Source organism: Colias croceus, chromosome 20, assembly GCF_905220415.1.
Source record: "Colias croceus chromosome 20, ilColCroc2.1".
Classification (NCBI taxonomy): domain Eukaryota; kingdom Metazoa; phylum Arthropoda; class Insecta; order Lepidoptera; family Pieridae; genus Colias; species Colias croceus.
In genome coordinates, this window is record NC_059556.1 from 9,632,220 (window position 1) to 9,653,802 (window position 21,583).

The 21,583-nt window shown below is 34.3% G+C and overlaps 1 protein-coding gene across 1 annotated transcript in view; it reads right to left on the reverse strand.

Annotated features, from left to right (window-relative positions):
- LOC123700707 overlaps positions 1–11,918 on the reverse strand; it is a 34,737-nt gene extending 22,819 nt beyond the window's left edge. Inside the window, exon 1 of the mRNA XM_045648017.1 lies at positions 11,833–11,918. The gene's annotated coding sequence lies outside the window, so the exon portion shown is untranslated. The remainder of the gene's footprint in view (positions 1–11,832) is intronic.
- Positions 11,919–21,583: the final 9,665 nt, after the last annotated feature.

A 21,583-nucleotide genomic window follows, 5' to 3' on the forward strand; every position in this document is an offset into this window, starting at 1 on the left:
AATACGCTATCGATAGAAATTGACATAAGCGTATGATGTTTTGCATAAGGATTCGGTCACCCTACCAACGACAACGACGACCACGAACAAAATTTTCATCCAGTCGCAATTAAATAAAATTGTGCAAAACACAATTAAAAATGAAATTTAAGAATTTCCTGTCGTATTGGTGTTTGGAAAAAAAAATTTTGAGATCAATGGATAAACAAACAGGTTTTTCATAGAAACGGTGGCTCCTAGAAAAAAATGTATTTAACCTTTTTTATAGATAATTAGATTATATACAATTTTGGTTCAGGTGATTGTATGATAAACTTACCGTCTCGGCGAAAATCGCAAAAAACCCTATTTCTTTTTATTAATTGACCTCGAATTTTTTTATTCCTGAGTACCAGAATGACGGGAGATTTTAATATTGATTTTGAACAAATTTCGGCAAGATTGGAACTTTTGTCGTGGTCGTCTGCGTCGTTGGTAGTGTGATCGAACCATTACCAAAATGTCATGAGCTTATGTCAATAATTAGCGTTAGCAGTTTCTATTCCATGGCGTTACGTACGTTTGTCTAAGGCCCCTGATCTACTTGTCAAGTCCTAAAGCGAGTTAATTGATGTGTAACAATCATAAGCTAATGCGACCTTCGTCTACACTTACAAACAGTAAGCACTAATTACAAAAAAAAAATATTTTAATTTAAGATAAAAAATTACAACCTTCAAATTATGTAGCATTTTTAATGACTTTTTTTTTGTTTTAATATTAGTAAAAACTAAAATGCTTCTTATTATGCTATGTTTTATATCTACATGTAAAAAATAATAAATTTTTACACAAAATGATTTTTAACTTGTAGTTTTGAAAGTATGACACAGACAAAAATTTACCTTACCGCATGAAGTTAAACATGCACACTCTTAGATGTAGGTACTAGGTACTAATACGTCAAACATTTCTTTAATTTTATTACCTATAATAATCTACATATTATATTATGTTTAATATTACTAATTTCTAATTCGTGACCATTATTATTAAAACTTCTTGCAAGACACAAATTTGACTTTTTCATGAATGGCATATTACGTTTAAGTTTATGTTTATGTTTTTAGTAAAATTAAGATTATCGTTTAATCTTATACATAAAAATGAATCGCAAAATGTGTTGGTAAGCGCATAACTCGAGAACGGCTGAACCGATTTCGATAATTCTTTTTTTATTATATTTATTAAAGTACGAGGATGGATCTTATGTAGAGAAAACGTAAACATGTACCACGGGCGAAGCCGGGGCGGACCGCTAGTCTATAATATAAAAATGAATCGCAAAATGTGTTGGTAAGCGCATAACTCGAGAACAACTGAACCGATTTCGATAATTCTTTTTTTATTACATTTCTTGAAGTACGAGGATGGTTCTTATGGAGAGAAAACGTAAAAATGTACCACGGGCGAAGCCGGGGCGGACCGCTAGTTCATACATATTTATCATTTTTGTTGAATTAAAAAAACGGCGCTTAAAACATGTTTCAATTATTTTATTATTGAACGAACTAGTTACCGCGCCCACTCCGCCTCGACAACCAGTATGACCTAGTTTCGAACAATATTTACTTAATTTTGCCGTTTTATCGGAACAATGTTGGTAAAAATTCGCCAATTATTAGAATGTGCAGTGAGTTTAATGTATTGTGCGCATCTCAGCCTAATTTGGTGGATATTTACTTTGATTCGTATTCAATTTTTTCTATAAATATTGTTAATTACTTTAAAAATAATTACGTTAGTCATAACAAAATTTAACGTAAGCGTTGTGTTGATTTAGTTGGTACTATTTAAGTAAGTTTAAGATATAAAAATTAATTTGTCCTTACCTATAATTGGTTGATACATCCTTAACATTTATGTATTTCTAGATTTAAGCTTGCAAGATTTGTATGTATTTACTGTTGGTTTGGCTTAATAAATAAATAAATAAATAAATCAGAATATTATGTCATTTTAAATTATGTCATTGAATCGCAGCTTTAAACATATTTCAATGTTGATCTTTTTGTAAACATATTGTTAATTGTGGTAACGCGTAGCTAAGGTCAATGATATGTGTAACAATAGTTTTCGAATATTTAGACCTTTAGAGTATTTATCAATAAATCAGCGATATTTGTTTACAGCTCTACTTTTTAGCGTATAAAAATATACTAATATTTGTATCTAAGTATTGCATTGAAGGTGTTATTTCGTAACGTAGCGTAGATAACTGTAAACTTTAATCGTGAATATTAATCTCCTATTGTAACATATTACTTCGTACACGTTAAAGGTTACTTTTTGCGCGTGACTATATTCATGAAATAGCCTAATGGACTTCTTTATGACCTATCCAGTAAAAACTTCGTTTGTGTAACAAAATATAAAATAGTTTTCCTAGTTTATGCACTATACTTTATATTATTTATTATTTTATAAGAAATGTTTTATCTTAAAAAGAGGAAAGAAATTGAAGTTTCTTTTATGTATTTATAAGTACTATGATACAACACTCGCATCTGGCTTTCTCACCTCATTTAATTGTACTGTATCCATAACAAACACGATGCACATAATTCAGCTCATTTAAAATGTTGAAAAGGAAGTCAATTCACTTTCATATTGACATACTGTTCGCTTAACCTCTCCTCTACGGTATTGCGAGTTGCGACACAATTTGACAGATTTACCGTCTACTCTTTCGACTTTGTAAGCTTTATGAAGTCACGGAAGCTCCAACTGACTGATTTATCGGGTAAAGTGCCACATGGGTCGTGTGTTAGTGATCCCGCAGGCTGGCGTGTGTGCGGCTGTGTGCGTCTGTGTGCGCGAGAAAGTGCTCTTAGTGACGCAATGAGTGACGTAACAGAACGTGCAGTTATAGTCTAGCTCCTTCTGAACACTCAATTTGTAATTAATTTAGAAGTGCACTAATTATTATATTTTGTAATTATGTGCAACATTGTATTGTCTTTACTTGTCTTACATTCATCAAAAGAAGCTTAAACGTCGAAGAAATAAATATTCCTCGTAATTCGTGAAAAAATTGTACCCAAATATATTTATTAAGTAACAAAACACAGAGAAAGATTATGTTTATATTAAATTCAGGTAGTTGATATGAATTTTGCATTCCGGTCGCGTAATTAAGTTTATTGCCTTACTTGGCCGTAATTACCTGTTGTCAGACATCAGCACTTATGTAACATGCTGCCTGTCCTCATGACCGACTCCTGCGCCTCGCAGTGCGTATCCAATACAACTATTTATTTAATATTTATGGGTCATTACTGATGCGCTAAATCACATTTACTTGCTTCGTATTGAAGTGAATAATCATAGTGCTTTTCCGTTAATGAAATAAATAACTAGACGAGAATAAGTTTTGTCCAGTAAATGGTGTTTGAAAAGGTAGGTTCTATAAAAGACGATTGAATAAAATAAATGAACTAACCATCAATATTGTGCTCAGTTCAATCAACGAAAACGTGAGCATTCTTCGTCTATTACTCATTTCTCTCGTAATAAGCTGTACATTACGTCTCGATTACATCAATTACACCGACTTCGTATCAAACACGAATCGTATATTCATGTCCTACATAGTATTCATATAAAGCACAAGCCGTATAAGAGGAGGAACGAATTACAAACACGAGTGCGAAATGCAAAGAGGCCGCATTACATTGGTGGTCGAAGATGCACACAAGGTCAGGGTCGCGGCGCGTGTGTGCGTCCGCGCCGCGCGTGTGTGCGTGTGTGCTCCCACGACCATAGATATAATAATACACTACGACATGAACAGTTAAATTGTATGTCATTAAGGTTTATCTACATCTGTATTGTGCCAACAAGTTCACGACCGGGCAGACCTTACGAGTTCACGGTATTTGAATGAATGAGATCTCGTCAGCTAATTCTATCTCTGTAAATGGAATTATCATTTTCGCATTATCGCAATATGCTCAAAATTTTTAAAATATTCATAAAAATTAAGTTTCGAAGTCGATATCCATAAACTGTCTAGATAGACAACGATTTTCCCTAATAGATTTGAACTAAGGTCCTTTAAATGCTGTAAACAGTGAAGGATGAAGCAACAATCCGTAAGGCTCCATTAGAACACGATGCCCTTATACAAATCACCTGTTACGCCGAGTGTAGAGTCGCACGCGTCGCTAATGGCGAGGCTAACGGTCAAAGGTCAGAGTTGAGTCTCCTGCATTAAGTAACCGCGAAGAGCTTGCGACAGCCGCTTCTGTCTTAGGATTTGAACAAAAACACCTGACTGGCGCACGATCCGTTGCACAAACCGTCTGGAACCTTCTGTTACAGTTTCAGTTATTGTTCGGCACGTGCGCGATGAAGCGAGCTTCAAATAAATGTTCTTTTCATAAATATTGGAATTTACATTATAAAGAATACATTAACTGAAGTGCTTTATTATATAACAGCTTGACACACAAAATTAGATGCTATTATTTAAGTTTAACAGGGCGAGTAATTTCAACTGAAATACGAAACTAGGTTATTTAACCAATTATGATTTAAAATAGTGGTAGATATAGTAGAAATTTTTCAAATATTTTCATAACGTTATCAAAGAAAATATCAAAAACAGAAAATAATAAAATGTCTGTCGTTAATTTTCAATTACGATTATTTTTAATTCTTTAAAATTACAGAATTTCACAATAATCAGTCATGGATTTTAAACCTTATTCACATATTTTAAACGAGGATATGTCAGTTATTGTACCCATCGAATTCTTATTCCGTACCAGTTGAGGCTCTATGATGCGCGGCGGCGGCGGCGCAGGCGCGGCGAGGTCGGGTCAACACACAAGATACAAGAGTACGTCCCCGGAGTTACCCAACCCGCTGAGCTCACATCCTCTACCTAATTTGTCACGCGTTCAATTTTGTAACGACTTACGACTTCACGTTTCCGTTTGTACCGTCACATGTACGTAATGGCAAATATAAAAAAAATCTACTAAAAGAACTGGCAAAAAAGACTTCCTCGTTATAATCAGATTAGTCAATATTTTCAGATAAAAATCTGTTATCTTAATAGTTAAGGAAATAACGAAGTTTTTAAACGAATACGTAGTTACATAACTTAGCATAATATTAGTGTTTGACAAGTGAATGAAGAAACACAAAAATATGCGTCGGCTATATGAAGCAACGTGCGTGATGCAAGAATTATTGAGGAAGTTTCGCATTATTCGTACGAGAGATGCAAATGGTGCAACGTTGGGTAACCGCCCGCGCGGGCCGCACGCAACGCGCCCGGAGGTGAGGCGCCGCCCCACGCCGCATCCCGGAGTGGGATTCAATGAAATGATTGCGATTTTACGACTGGGGTTGGTGTAGGGTGGTCCATGGATTATGTTGTTACAGTACAGTGTTTTAATCGCAGGAAATAAACTAAACAGTAAACAAATAGATAGTCGGGTTATGTCAGAGCTACGGCTGCCGGCGCAGGCGCGTCCCGCGTGTTGGCGAATGTCGGCGTTTATTACGCAAATTACATCACGCATATTTTTGTGTAAATATTACATTTTATCTTCATCGTAACTATAATCTGAGAATTTCAAATACAAACAAACATTGAAATATTATCCATACTAATATTATAAATGCGAAAGTAACTCTGTCTGTCTGTCTGTTACTCAATCACGCCTAAACTACTGAACCAATTTGCATGAAAATTGGTATTGAGATATTTTGATCCCCGAGAAAGGACATAGGCTACCTTTTATTGCGAAATATGTACCACGGGCGAAGCCGGGGCGGACCACTAGTATTCTATATATTATATAGGTAGTTAATTACATTAATTCAAAATTTGTACCCATTTGTCTGCATCCCTATAAGGTTTTGGGCTTGTCTTTTAATTACATAGTGATTGAGTTAATGCAATAAGGTCGAATTTTCTACACAGTCAAATGCTATGGAGAAGTCAAAAAAAAAAGATAGAAAATCCTCCCTCATCCGCCCTCTACATACTATAAGCCATTTTATATTGCTTACTAACAAATTTGATGGATTCTAATCACTGGTAGCAAAACCATTCTTCAATGTTTTCCCTTCATTTATAGAGTAAATGGACATTTAAATCGTATTAAATAATATTTTTCAAAACTGGTTTTACATTAAATTGTAAGTAATTAAACATTGAAGTTCGCATTTTGGGTTTTCCAGAATTTAATTTTACTAATAATTTATGCTTAAAATATTATAATTCATCTTAATATAATATAAATCTCGTGTCACAATGTTTGTCCTCAATGGACTCTTAAACCACTTAACCGATTATAATAAAATTCGCACACCATGTGCAGTTCGATCCAACTTGAGAGATAGGATAGTTTAAACATGTAGGTACCACGGGCGAAGCCGGGGCGGACCGCTAGTATACATATAAAATATTGATTTAACAGTCGCGATTAATTATTATGTAAGGATCATCTTACAAAGCTAGTTTTTACTACATATAAAAATTCAAGCCGTTTTATTAACTATTCAATCGCCATCTTAATATCTTTCGCATCGTTAATGTCCACGTATATTATGCAAATGCCATAATGAGTATAACTACTTATAATGGTGTAAAAAAGTAATAACGTCAAGGACACACTCCTAAATACGTCGTGTGAAGGATTCCAGTTACTTATTTAATTTTATTTCAATAAATTGTTCACACGAGTCTCTATCAATCGTGAAAATTAGTTCAAAAATTTCAACCTTGTGTAGACTGAATAAAAAATAAAGCGTAATTTACACGTGCACATACATGTAGTAAATAGTAATCAATATCTTGAGAAATCATAACTCTTTACGATCGGTTATTGACAATACACTCCCAGCAACAAACGCTCTACAATTCCACAATGCAAACTATTTGTGACGCCGTTTACACAGTAACTTGTTAATATAATATGTGTATTATGTTTTCCGATGCTTATCGTTTGTCGATGTAAATCAAACAATGGTGTGAAACACGTTTAACATAGATAATGAGCTATCTCTGAAGCATTAAGTTTATATTTAGCGATTTGTTTAGATGTTATAGTACGAGATCCGGCTGCAGGATTAGTGCGTTCATCGGTTTTTTGCTGAAAACCGAATTTTTATGTATATTTATAATTAGGAGAATATATATCGACTAGGTTGCCAGTCAAAATTTGGCCGCAAGCATGTTTAATTAAAATTTTTCTAATCGATTTTTGGGAAAAAAATTCGTTCACTTATTTTTTGAATAAAATGTAGTCTACTTCACGGCAAATGATATAAAGATTCAAAAAAATCACGGTTGCCGCTTTTCACCTGGCCGCAACATCTTGGCAGCCTGGTGCAAACAGGTATGATTTCGATTCATTTTTACGTTCATAACGTACATTTATGAATCATATATCAAATTAAAGCTAATTTTTTTCTATTTATTATCATATATGGTTGCCTAATTAAATCCAGCCGCAAATAAGGGTTGCCGGCTGTTAAAAATTATAAATATTTACGCCTATTAGTACACCGACGCATTCGCGTGCGGCAGCGAAACAACTAGAAAAAGAGAGGATCGGCTGTTAATTATATTAAATCAATATTACTTTTTAAATTTGTCATTTTGAAAAGGACGACATATTTTCTTTCACTCAACCTTAAATATTCAACATCTTTAACAGCCGGCAACCCTTATTTGCGGCCGGATTTAATTAGGCAACCATATATGATAATAAATAGAAAAAAATAAGCTTTAATTTGATATATGATTCATAAATGTACGTTATGAACGTAAAAATGAATCGAAATCATACCTGTTTGCACCAGGCTGCCAAGATGTTGCGGCCAGGTGAAAAGCGGCAACCGTGATTTTTTTGAATCTTTATATCATTTGCCGTGATGTAGACTACATTTTATTCAAAAAAAAATGTGAACGAATTTTTTTCCCAAAAATCGATTAGAAAAATTTTAATTAAACATGCTTGCGGCCAAATTTTGACTGGCAACCTAATCGATATATATTCTCCTAATTATAAATATTCATAAAAAGAATGCGTCGGTGTACTAATAGGCGTAAATATTTATAATTTTTAACAGCCGGCAACCCTTATTTGCGGCCGGATTTAATTAGGCAACCATATATGATAATAAATAGAAAAAAATTAGCTTTAATTTGATATATGATTCATAAATGTACGTTATGAACGTAAAAATGAATCGAAATCATACCTGTTTGCACCAGGCTGCCAAGATGTTGCGGCCAGGTGAAAAGCGGCAACCGTGATTTTTTTGAATCTTTATATCATTTGCCGTGATATAGACTACATTTTATTCAAAAAAAAATGTGAACGAATTTTTTTCCCAAAAATCGATTAGAAAAATTTTAATTAAACATGCTTGCGGCCAAATTTTGACTGGCAACCTAGTCGATATATATTCTCCTAATTATAAATATACATAAAAATTCGGTTTTCAGCAAAAAACCGATGAACGCACTAATCCTGCAGCCGGATCTTAGACTATTAGCGTTCGATGGCGGATCCCCGCAAGCGCGGGCCGCGCGGCACTAAACATTCACACTCAATGTCATTGTATTATGTCATTTTACAACTAAATCTAATGAACACCAACCAGCCGATAATTGTTATGTCCTGTATTCTAGGTAATTGAGAATTTTCGCTGCGGTTTTATAGTTTGCGCGTTTCAAGCTAATTCATTTTATGAATATTTATTTAAACAGCTTTATAAGAAAGGAAAAGAACCGAGTAATCTGTTTCCAGTCAACAGTCGGTACAATTAGACCGTGAATTGGTTTTTTATCAGTCAAGAATACGAATTTATTAAATAATTTATAAGTAGTTAAGAACTTGCAAAAATGTAAAGTGAATGTAGATTTGTGAAATCGTTCTATGTAAAATATTATAATAGGTAGGTACTTTGGACACCATTATTAGTTTGCTTACTGAACCTTTATCTTATAAACATTCAAATGTTTGTTATAAAAAAATAGAATTAAATATTTCTAGCTCTACGTTTTTAAAACTAAAATTAGTTCTAGCTGATTATACGAATTAAATTTCCCTTCAACTTTAGGCAAGGAAAATCGTTCATTTCGCAAGGCAGTCAGTATGCGAGCGGCGTGTTGTTGGCCAACGCTCGCGAAGGATGCCCTAATGCGACCGCCGACTGCACACGTGCGAACCCGCACTCAATTGTTATGGCCACTCTATTAATAGTTAACTAAATTGTACGTAGTAACTTCTACTTCACTAACGTGTTCCAACAAAAACAAATACAAGCTACGTAAAAATGATTAGAGTTTAACATCTTTATTTAGCTTGTTGAATGTTTAAAGGGTATGTGCCTTAAATACAGGATGAAATTCCAATAACAATTGAGTCATGAGTAGAACCTTCGAAATAATATAAGGAAATACCCAAATGTATGTACTTGTGAGTCTGGGTGCGTAAGGTTCGCCAAAGACAAATGAGTCAAATGAAGTTATTTGTTGATATGATATGTGTGTGAATTCAAAGGTATTAAGTAACTAATTTATAAACATTATAGAGAGATGAGGTGAATATATTTGACGCAATCATATAAATTGTCTACTTTAATGATGTAAGTATAATCAAATGGAGTTACTCTTTAAATAATACTTTAACGACCTCATTATAATATCGTGCATGCGAATAGTTTCTCTATTTTGTCGGTGTCTTCTTTTACAATCCTTAATAAGCTTGTAAACGATTTTACAAAACCCGAGCGCACAAAATGAGGCGCTATTAATTTCGCAACGTTACGGTTAAGGCGAACAATTTGCTACATTTTGAAAGCATTTGTTTAAACTTACATTACCGTGCTTATTGCGGTTGTGTGTAACACATATTATATAGTAATCACGGATTGCTGAGGAAGCCATTAGACAAACAATTAAAGATTCTAGCTTACTTTTTTAGGAAAATACAGGTGGTAGCGCAAAAATTGAAGAGTTGCTCTATATTTTTAAGTTGCTCTATGTTCTTCTCTACATAATATGTTTTACATACAAAATATTGATTTGTATACATTCGGTAAGGATTCCACGAGCGGTCGTAGACAATATGTGATCCCGCCGTGTTGCAAGCGGGTTATGCAAGCGAACGTTTGTTTCTTTAATCGAACTGTAATCGAATATCAGCTCGCATAGAAAGGTGCAGTTATGTAAGTCGGAACTGAACCAGCGGCGCGGCCGTCGCGACCGTCCGCGTGACGCGTCGTACACTTTGTTTATTTTGATACTACGATAGTCAGATAACATCAGCTGGTAATTGCGACTTATAATTAAACTATTGATTATTAAGAGCAACGCGAAAAGTGAGCGAGTTTTACGATTGCGTGTTTAATTACAACTCTATCGAAATTTCTTAATGTCATAATTTTCCATTACGTAGAGGAAATTATGACGGATGGATATTTTAGAATTTTTCAGTAGGTACTTATATTTTATAAATTTATTTTTATAGTATAGCAAGTACAGGGAATATTTTAGACTTTGACAATTATTTTAAGAATTGATTGTGACATAGTCATTATAGAGTTCAAGTAACTGACGATAACGGCAAATAGATGTAGAGCTTTATAAGTTTCACTGTTCCAGTTTAGGCGCACATTAGTTGTTTAGAAAATAAGTAATGCATTTTACGGGTTACGGGAAGCAGAGCCGCGGCGCAGCGCTCTCTTGCAACAACTCTCGCAATATCGCTTTCCAGCGCGACTCGAATCGCGATAATCGAATGTTCCACCAATCATCGGTTTCATATAGATTCTATCCTTGACCTCCGAATTACGTTTGTCTCGCAAAACCAATTTGGCTTCTGAATTGAAAACGTTCATGCTATGTTTGAGTAATTGTCGTCTGAAAAGATCGATCTGAACAACACGCTTCAGCTGTAAGGCCAACGCCTTTTGTAACTTTGACACATTTTCTCTACTTTTTATCGCTAGATGATTGTTTAAACAATGTTATTCTATCGTCTTATAATATTTGTCAAAGTTTATTATAAAAAGCGATGTTTATTTCAATGGCTTTTGACCTCAGGTCATAAATCATATATATATGCGACCGTGACATAAGAACTACTTCGACTTCGACCTGAAATAAGAAAATGTGCAGAAAGAGTGAAGAAAATAAAAGGTTGAGAAGTAAAATGTAGGTTACAGCGATAAAAGGTCTCTCATTATGTAAGCTAACGTGATGACATACTGGGAAGCCACCGCACGAAGTGACCACATTTGCATACAAACGTTTTTTTTTTTATCTAAACACTAAAAGACGCAGTATTTGCATGTTCCACGATCGATTGTTTGACTATTCATTAGTTAGTGAGAACCGACTCCGACTCCGACGGCCGCGGCATGCTATACTTTGCACTTAGAACCGATCACTTAGTCACTATCCTAGCTGATTCGGCCACTGCTTAGTGAAATAGTTAGAAAGGGTCCCGTCGACCTCGACGCAAACACACCACAAATTACTTACTAAATACACAAAATATAAATATTGAACCGACGATCTTTTGACTTTTCTTTCAGGATCAACAACTTCACATTTCGTATCATGTAAGAAATTAGTTATTATTTACTCGTAAATGTAACACTAAAGTAGACAAAAAATAACTATGAAACTATCGATAAGGATTTAAAGAGATCCTTACCGACGGCTAGTTCGAACACTCGACTCCGATGGGAAGTGTGGTGTTCTAAATAGAGTTGTTGTGGTCAAAACGTCGTCGGTTGCGCAAGCGCGGTACGTACCGGGCGGCGTCGGCACGGAGCTGTGGACGCGTGTGATCGTGGCAGTCGCGGGACACCGAATGAGGCAGCGTGCGCGCAGCAGCCGACACCTTCCAGCCTCCACACCCCGCCGCGTCCCCCGCGCCCCGCGCCCTGCGCCCCGCCGCCCGCCGGCCACCAGCCACTAGCCATCAGCCACCCTAAGAACTGTGACTGAAGCTTTCAAAGTTCCATGTTCGAAGGCACTCGATACAGGTGTACCCATTGGGCAATGGAGCTGTAGGAATGCTAGAAGTTTGTTAAGCGTTTGTTTTGGTTTTTTGTAACAAAAATTGGAGTAACAAGACTTTCGAGCATTTTAGGCTCTCCTAGAGTCCAGAGCATGGATAGATCTCAGTTCAGAATATGTATAAGCATTGTACAAGCTCAGAGTATGTAACATAGATAATACTGTATATAGTATGTAAGCATTGTATCTATATGTCGTGGTCATATCGTAGATTTGATCATTTCATGATATGAGTGGCCATTTCACGAAATGGTCGCATATCGTGAAATGGCCAATTTAGTTTGGCCACATCATGATGTGGTTTGGGCAGATCAATGATAAGAAATCGTTTCACGATATGGCCAATTAACGCACGGTTTTTTCATGAAATGATCAAAATTATTTGATCATATCGTAAAATAGTTACATTAATCGTTGGTAGAGGCGCTGCAAGCTCTGTGTTTATGTGATAAGATGGCGGCCGCTGGCGAAAATTAAATTATTCACAGTTAAAAACTTCATAATTCGTTTAATAACAATATTATGAAGAAAGTCATAGCAAAGAATTTACGACGAAGAGGTACAAGTACTATGGAAAATGTGGATATCTTATATGTATTTAAGAAAAAATGCGACTTAAATAAAATAATTTAAGAAACTACTACTATATTATTATAATTGTTTGTTTTTTTAAAAGCGATCCGCTTCTGGCACTCGCCGGCCGCTGCCGCGGCACGCTCGCTTTGCTCGCTCGGCTCGTGCGTTGTTTATCAAAGTCTAACCTAACCTAACCTAACTGTTTTCTATTGCAAAAACGATTCGCTTCTGGCATTCGCCGGCCGCTGCCGCGGCACTAACTTAAATGACATTAAACAAGTTTTTAGAATATAGTTATTCTGAATTTTTTTAATATTTTATGGACTCTTTATATTTTATACGATCTGGCCAAATGTGGATGACCAAATCGTGAAACGTTGACGATTTAACGATCTGATCAAACTATGTTGGCCATTTCACGATATGCGACCATTTCGTGAAATGGCCACTCATATCATGAAATGATCAAATCTACGATATGACCACGACATATACATGCGGTAGATGTAGTGTATCATTATACCTAGGTGTCGCTTTAATGATAACCTAACTATTGTACCTTTTATACAGTGATTCATCACTAATGTTTATGTCAAATTATTATCCTATTGGATATTGAAAACTAAAGCAAGATATTATTATAACGAAAACCAGGACAATGCGACCACGTAAGGAATTTCGTGACAATTTGGTAGGACATGACACATTGTTAAACAATAGGAGGACTTAGCTTTTAATTTGTAACACAGGACATATCTGTTATTCTACTACAAATTGAACTTATTGTACACGAAATGGATTGTCATATCAAATGTTGCACGAAAAGGTAAAGTTCTCAGTAAAATTAAAGTGTTTTTAATTTGCTCCAATAAATGTGGTACACCTTGAATAGCCGGTTTCGACCTTTCAGGCATATTTCATAAATTGCGAGCACACGCGTAAATGGCGAAAGGTTGTACAAATTATTGATAAATCTCGGCCTTTTTACTGCTCTCAATTACCTGACATTTGCTACGGAACTTTACAGGTAGTCGGAGAGTCGTTGAAGTCTTTGCCTCTCTTATTAAATCTAAATCCTTTTATGTGTACCATCACCTCAGGCATAACTACCACCTTATTACTAAGAAATACACTATAGTTAATATATCATAATTCCACAGTAGCATGCACAAAAAATATCAATATTATTAATTTGGTCGGTTGATCAAGCTTTTTGCTCGCCGCCATGGTTGCGGTTGCTCTAATGCGTCTCATGGATTTACTTGACTTTACAAGTATTGTATAAGTACATCGTACCTCTGTTTTTGTACACTTAGCGGTTAAATTATTTTCTCATTTTCCCCAAACTTCAATGCCATTTACAATATAATTAACGTAATAGCAAACGGAAGCTGTTTACTGCGCTATTTATAATTCAATAAAATTATAGCTTATAGGTATGATTCCACAAACAAAGGGAATTTTAAAATAATATTACTTTACTAGCTTCCGTCCGCGCGGATGTCGGTCTTCGCGTGGATGGTTTATTTCTCCATTTTGAGTAACTCTGACAATGAAATCTTATAAATATCTATTGGGCCCAAATACGGCTAGGCCTATAATAATACGCAACGTGTGTGAGCAACGTCTATGGATAAAACTGAAAAATTGAGATTATTTTTTTTTCTACGTATTTTTCCAGGATAAAAAGTATCCTATTTTACGCCCAGGATAATAAGGTATACCAAGTTTCATCGAAATCGAACCGGTAGTTTTCACGTGATGTCTTCACATACAGACAGACAGACAGACAAAAAATTTTTTAATCACATATTTGGGATTGGTATCGATCCAGTAACATCCCTATAGCCAAGCCCTGCTATTTACTTTTTCAATATTTTCAATGTACAGAATTGACGGCCTTCTACAGATTTATATATCATATTATATGTATAGAAGACTAGAAATAATGTATTCGGTTCTTATTATTCAGCATTACATTATAAAACTTACAAATAAAGAGCATATAAATAGTTTAATATAGAGTAGCAAAATCGCAACGGAGCCATTTTATGATATGATTTTTGTATCTGTATAGGCAGAAAGTTTTCGCAGTATCTATACGTTCACCGAAAAATAGCATTTCCATGAGAGTTTTACTGTAAAGTTTTAAATAAATCGTAAGTTCATAATTTTTTCAATGTGTATGTAAAAGGGGCGGCAAATCGTAATGCTCTTAACATTGCAATACATCTCACTTCACCAGCTCCATTGCTGTAGAAAGTGGGTGGAGTGCTGTTATCACATCATCAATGTTATAGAGTACTGAACAGCAGCAGAAGGACGCAGGCGGCGGCGGGCGGGGCGCGGGGCGCGCGGCGCGGGCTGCGGCGGGAGAGCGGACTCGTGGGCGGAGCGGGACAGGGGACAGGGATGAACTAGTTTCGCAATAGTTTTTCATTCACTAGTCACCGACTGTCATAGCGCTTAAAATTTTAAATGTAAAAGGTCAAGTGGCGAAGGTGAAGTTATAGTTTTTAAGAAGGATTTGTAGGTCTAGGCTAAAACTGGAAATTTTAATTAATCGGACTCAAATCGTGGCTTTAATAAATTAGAATTTCGTAACGATTGTGAGGCAATGGGCAAATTTTTATTATATAATATTTATATAGTATGTATACACATTAACAAAGGTTCCAACCTTACGAACTGAATGTGTTTCTCGTAAAGATCCCTGTAGTATGCTAATATTTTAAGCAACAAATTGTTGAATATATTCATGATGTAACCTAAGAAGTATACCGATAATCTGACGATTAATTATAAATTTTAAACGCAACATTGGGTTCAATCTTAAATTACTAATTCGTTTTCCAGTCTATCAAACATAAACGTTTTAACGTTGAGTGTGCTCGTGCTGTACCGAGTTAGTATTGACATACGACATTTGAAAACAACCTTAAAAAACTAAGTTTTTATAAATCATTGTTTTGAAATGTCATGTTCAAAACAAAATTAAGAATAAAATATAAATTAAAATTATTCAAGGGCATTGCATTTAAATTGTGATGTATCGCTATTTATCATTGAACCGGGTCAAATATTTTTCTTGTTTATTAATAGACATTTTTTACATTTATTGTGTCTATAAATAATTATTTACCTATATGCAAGAATGGTGAGTATAAACGAAAATAAAGTATAAACCGTACAAAATTATAATCATAATAACATTTTAATAATATTATGTCGATTGCTTTACGTCAAAGAAAGCACTCACTTGACGAGGTTCAAAACGCTGAGGGGTTGCACAAATATGGATCTCATGGAATTTACGTAGTACGTAGTTTATAGCAATTTCCATAGTACAATATAAGCCATACGGAAAATTGGAAGCGCAAAAGTCACAATAAGAAACAATACAAGCTTATACTACTTGCATATGCAGCACATGCAGTGCCAGTGCCCAGTACGTACTTGAGGAGAGAGGAGACTCGTGGAGAAATGCTTTATTCTTCATAAATTGTAGGTATACAATATAATTTCTAAGTTAAGCTTGACTTACTGAAGGCTTTTGATTTTTATTATTTTGGCAATTAATGAATATTTGTTTGCGTATTAAGTAAATAAGGTAAAATAATAATAAATTATTTTCAATAGCAAATGAAATATTATGTACTTTCAGAAATCCTTATCCAAATGTGGTGAGCATCAAAATAGTGTAAAATATATACATAGCTCAATACATATTTTTTTATTTTCAGTTTCATAACGCACCTCTTATTTTCACTTTATTGGAAATAGGTTCTTATATCCGAATATTGTTTAGTTTAATGATGTAATTTTTTTTTCTGTAAGATAAAAGAAAATGAAAATGAAAATGAAAAGGTAAGTACCCAAGTTTATACAGAAGGTATAGAAGTGGTAGTATAACCTATTATTTAATTAAAAACTGTATAATATTAATCTTAAAAAAAACAACATTTTAGAAAAAAATACTTACCGAGTTCTTTATTTACAAAATTAAAGAACTCCAAAAATAAATAGTTTGGGTAAATTTTAAAAAAAATCCCTTTAAAAAATTTCATGTATAAGAACTCAAAGTTTCATTAAGTAGGTAGTAAGAGTTTTTATCAAAACAAAATAATTCAGAAAGCAACTTCTCGGATGGCTAAGACCTTAAACTTTCTTAGCAATACGGATAAATAATAAATTGTATGATATTTACACAAAAAATATTATTTTAATTAACACCATCCGCCAGATGCTAAAATTATTCGTTCACACTTTGCGCGGCAAAGCAAAATTTAACATTCTCTATTACAATAGATAAATTAGATATGATTTGTATACTATTTAGCAAACTTAAATTCAAATGTTGCTGCTGTTGCCACAGACCAATGTTTCGTTATGAAATAGAAACGTTAAAATGTGTTCAACGACCCTTTAATAACTTCAATGGTTAGGGGGTCGGCGGGGTCTAGATGCAGTGGGGTTGGGGGTTACAAGGGTGAAGGCTGCGCGTGACAACGTTGATTATGGTCAAAATCATTATCGTTTACAAGTGTTGAATAATTATGAGGTTTCATTGCATGCGAAAAGCGGATATAGGTGTTATTATCTATTTATCAGAATTTATTTAATATAAAATTACCTATAAAATGGATGGATTTAAAATTGAACTAACTTATGACACACAAGGACTATGATGAATTGACAAATTCAAATTAAAATTATTTTTGTTCCATAAATTATTAAGTTCTTCATTATTTTTTATTAGTTTATTGTAACATATTTTTTATTTACATTACTATTAATAAAAAAATGATATATCAAAAGTAATGTCTGTCATAAGGCGGGACAACACAGAGCGAGCAGCCTCGCGAACAATTAACTGCGCGAAGCAGCTCACTTTGTGCGGAACCCTCTATCACTATCTACGTCAAAACTGCTTACCTAGTTAATTTGATATTTAGATATATTATGTATTATGAACTATTCAGAGGGAACGAAGGTCATTCCTAAAAAGAAATGTGGTACTTTTTAGTGTAGCTACAGCTCTATACGTAGATACCAGATAACGTTGCTTTAAACCGATTGATCATTGATGTGATTGTTTTTGTGTTTGATAGGAAATTGTAGTCCCATTTAATACCATCTGGAGTGGTACGACTATACCCAGGAAAGTCTGTGACATTTTTCGTATAAAATTATTATATTGCTCTACATTACTCGAAGGGAGTTTTAATTGGATAGGCAGCGGTAAGTAATACGCGAGCGAAGTCGCAAGGAAAAAGCTACTGGATAGACTCAGGTATTATTATTTTTTAAAGATGCGTATTAGATAATTTATTATTTTTATTTGAGATTTTAATAAGATCAGCTACTAACTAGATAGCGGCTGTCATTTTGGATCGCAAAGTTTTGTATCAATGGTCCCGCTCCCGCTCGCGCGCCCGCCCCCGCGCCCGCTCCGCCCGCGCGCGGCTTTGGCGCGGCGGCCATCGTACTGCCTTGGCTTAGTTTTCACCGAGTGGTCGTAAAACAAAAACCAGATTTGTCATAGTCCGTGTGGGCCCTGAGTAGGTAGGTTCGTAGCTTAGACTCGCCCAAAATGTACTCTACGCTTTATATGGTCTTTCCGTCATTTACCTTCAATCCTAATATTAAGTAATTCATAAAAATTACTACAGGTAATATATAATAATTTTAAATTCTACGAGAATTCATAACAAAAGTTATATAAAGTAATAAATAATTTCGAAAATTATATCTAGGCCAATGGTAATTTTATTTTATAAAATAATATTTCGATATATTTGGCGGATCACGGATGCAACCCATTCAGTTAAACGTGTACCTAACATGAACGTTAAATAAAACTGCTCACTTAATAAACATTTTCGTATCGTACATTATTAGATTTTCTTAACATATTATAGCGCAGTAAGGACATTTTGGATCTGGGGTAATGCCGGAAAATTGTGAATATTGCTCCTGAGAATCGTATTATTGTAAGTATCGTGTAAGTATTGTATTGATAATAATAGTATTCATATTTTGGTATAAAATCACATTATTGGATAATCCACGTCATATGTAATTACCCGAATGCACCTAATTAACATTTAAATCCTATCGAATCAACATAAGAACTCGTGTATTTAATATTATGGCAAATAAATCGCATAGTACATAATATGATACCTAATGTAGGAATACAGTTAGCCAAAACTGGACACACACTTTTTAAGCGTTACGGTATAGTCATACATTCACTTAAATGCAGTTCTCGGATTTAAAATTACTCAGCGGACTAACCGCGTAACACATGAAGTGTAGCCGAGTTACCCACTAGCCACAGATCGACTCTAGATGACCGACTCATTTATTATGAAAGCTTACATAAGTGTTATACAAAGTGATGTCAATAACTTGTTTATTTTGTGTACACATCGGAGCAATATTCGGTAACACAGTGAATTTGAGATTTGCATTATTTATCAAAACCATTGCAACTTTGCAAGGAATCTAATATCTTAAGTGAATAATTCTTTTCAATAAAACGATTAAGTAATCAATTAATATTGTTATAAAATACTGCACCGCTTTCATATTGTTAGAACTAGATCAATTTCAATCGACAACCAACCATTTGCATTTTGTAACTTAAATGACAAAAAACACACCAACTTTCAAATAAAAAAAGAATCATCAAAATCCGTACACCGAGTGGAAAGTTCTGAGCTATCCAAACAAAATATACAGTTATAATATTATTAATAGCTCATGTTATTACATTCTTATTAGAGAAACGTTGAATAAGTTTTGAATGTTTTTTCAAAGTTTTAATTATATAATATTAATAAATTGTTTGCAAAATATATTTTATTCTGTCAGAGATGGTTATGTCATTGAATACGCATAAGTAACAAAATTAAAATGTTTCTTATAAATACTCTTACTCATTAAATTATAAAGCGAAATCTATCTTATCTTAAAACTATAAATAGTTATCTTTTGTGCTATCTTTTTGGAGATAGCAACCGACTGTGAACTCTGTGAACCTCTGAATATTGATGCGCCCTTCGAGGCTTTGTACGAGTTGACGGAGTGCTTTTGTGAGAAGGAAAATATATTAACAGTATGATTCGTAATTTTACAATAATTGTCATCACTTCATTGTATGTTGGTTAAAATAATTGTGCGTGTCTTGCTCTATGCACACAGTCGAACTGTCCACATTAGCCGCACGGGGAATACACGGAAATGGTCGTGGCTTATAATAAGAAAAAAATCTCGAAAGTTATACGATGTTCAAACTCAAACATTTATTTATTCAATTAGACTTCTTCTTGAAGCATTTTTGAATCGTCATTACATATTTCTAACATTTACCACCGTTTCGGAAAGCACTGTCTGGATATGGAGAAGAAAATGTTTTCAGGACACAGGCGAGGGGCCGAGACGCGACATCCACAGCTTACTCCGTTTATCATTTACGTCACCACGCGGGTCGCACCGCACTTTTGCTCATAACATACAAATAATATAATCCGGGTCCGCGTGGCGCAACTAGTTGCGGAATGGACGACCCAGATTAGATCCACAACGTTGTTATTAATTGATATTCAAACTCGGGTGCAACCGTCAGATGATCAATATCAGTAATATAAAACGGTGATGGGCTCATGTGCTCCTTGCGCAATGGACGCGAAAATATGTTTTCGTTATTTCAAAGTTTTTATGACGTTGTTTACGGTTTTTATATTTTTTGCAATATAGGTACTTGCTTAGCATTGACCAAACTTTTTTTGTTATTATTATTTTTTATTTTTTTCAATGTAGGAATGTGTAATTAATGTGTAACATTGGTTAATTGCATAGCTTAGGTAGGGCGAAATTATATTAGCCTTATTAATAAAAACAAACTTATGAAAGATATAAATGGGAATTGAATAAATATACGTCAAAGAAAAAGAATTGCTTTTCATAAAAGTTACAAAACGTTATTACGTAAGTAGAAATACTCATTTATTAGTTAGAGCTTAAGCTTACTATAAAACATTTCCTTGAATTACTGTGACGCTTTAACTTCTACGTACACCAACAACGTGACCCCATTTTTGTTATTATTTAATCACACATTTTCCTTCAACAGTTCCTTCAGTTGCGACATTAATTTATTAATAAATTGCGCGTTGAGCACTGGATTCCTTGTTTCGGGGTTTCCACAGAATGACGCACGGACATGCCCAGTTCTACATTTTGTGATGAAACTAATATTGAAATATAAAATAATAACGTTGGTGTGGTGAAAGGCATTATATAATTCAGGTTCTTTATTATATTGACAAAAAATATATAAAATATCTATTACCTTATATTTATTTATAACTTATTAAAAAGGCATTGGAATTTCCTGCCCTGGAAAAAAGAAATATTGTGAAGAACAAAAAAAAAATGGAACATTGCTAAGCTGTGTTTCATTTAATATCTTTTACTTCAAAAACAAATGGATTCCCAATACTCATTGATAATGTAAACACATAAATGACAGTCTCGGGCGGGCGGAGAGCGGCGGGCGGAGAGGGCGCGCGACGCTCAAAAAGCTTTATGTGTCAAATAATATTATAAATTAGTGTCATTTTTCATAAGAAATAAAATATTCGTTCTAAATATATGTTCATTTATTTGTAAATTATAGAAATATAAGTATTAATGATATCTAAAAATTGGATATTAGTCAACACAACGGTTCCTAATTTTTATTACTACACAAAATGAATTATTTCTAATTTTACGGAATATATTATGGAATTAAAAAAGAGCTGCTGTGTTCTATGAAAGGATATATTATAGTGAGTGTACCTGGAGTCAGTAGATAGAGTCCGAATTGAGAACATGAGAGAGGGTCGGTACACACAC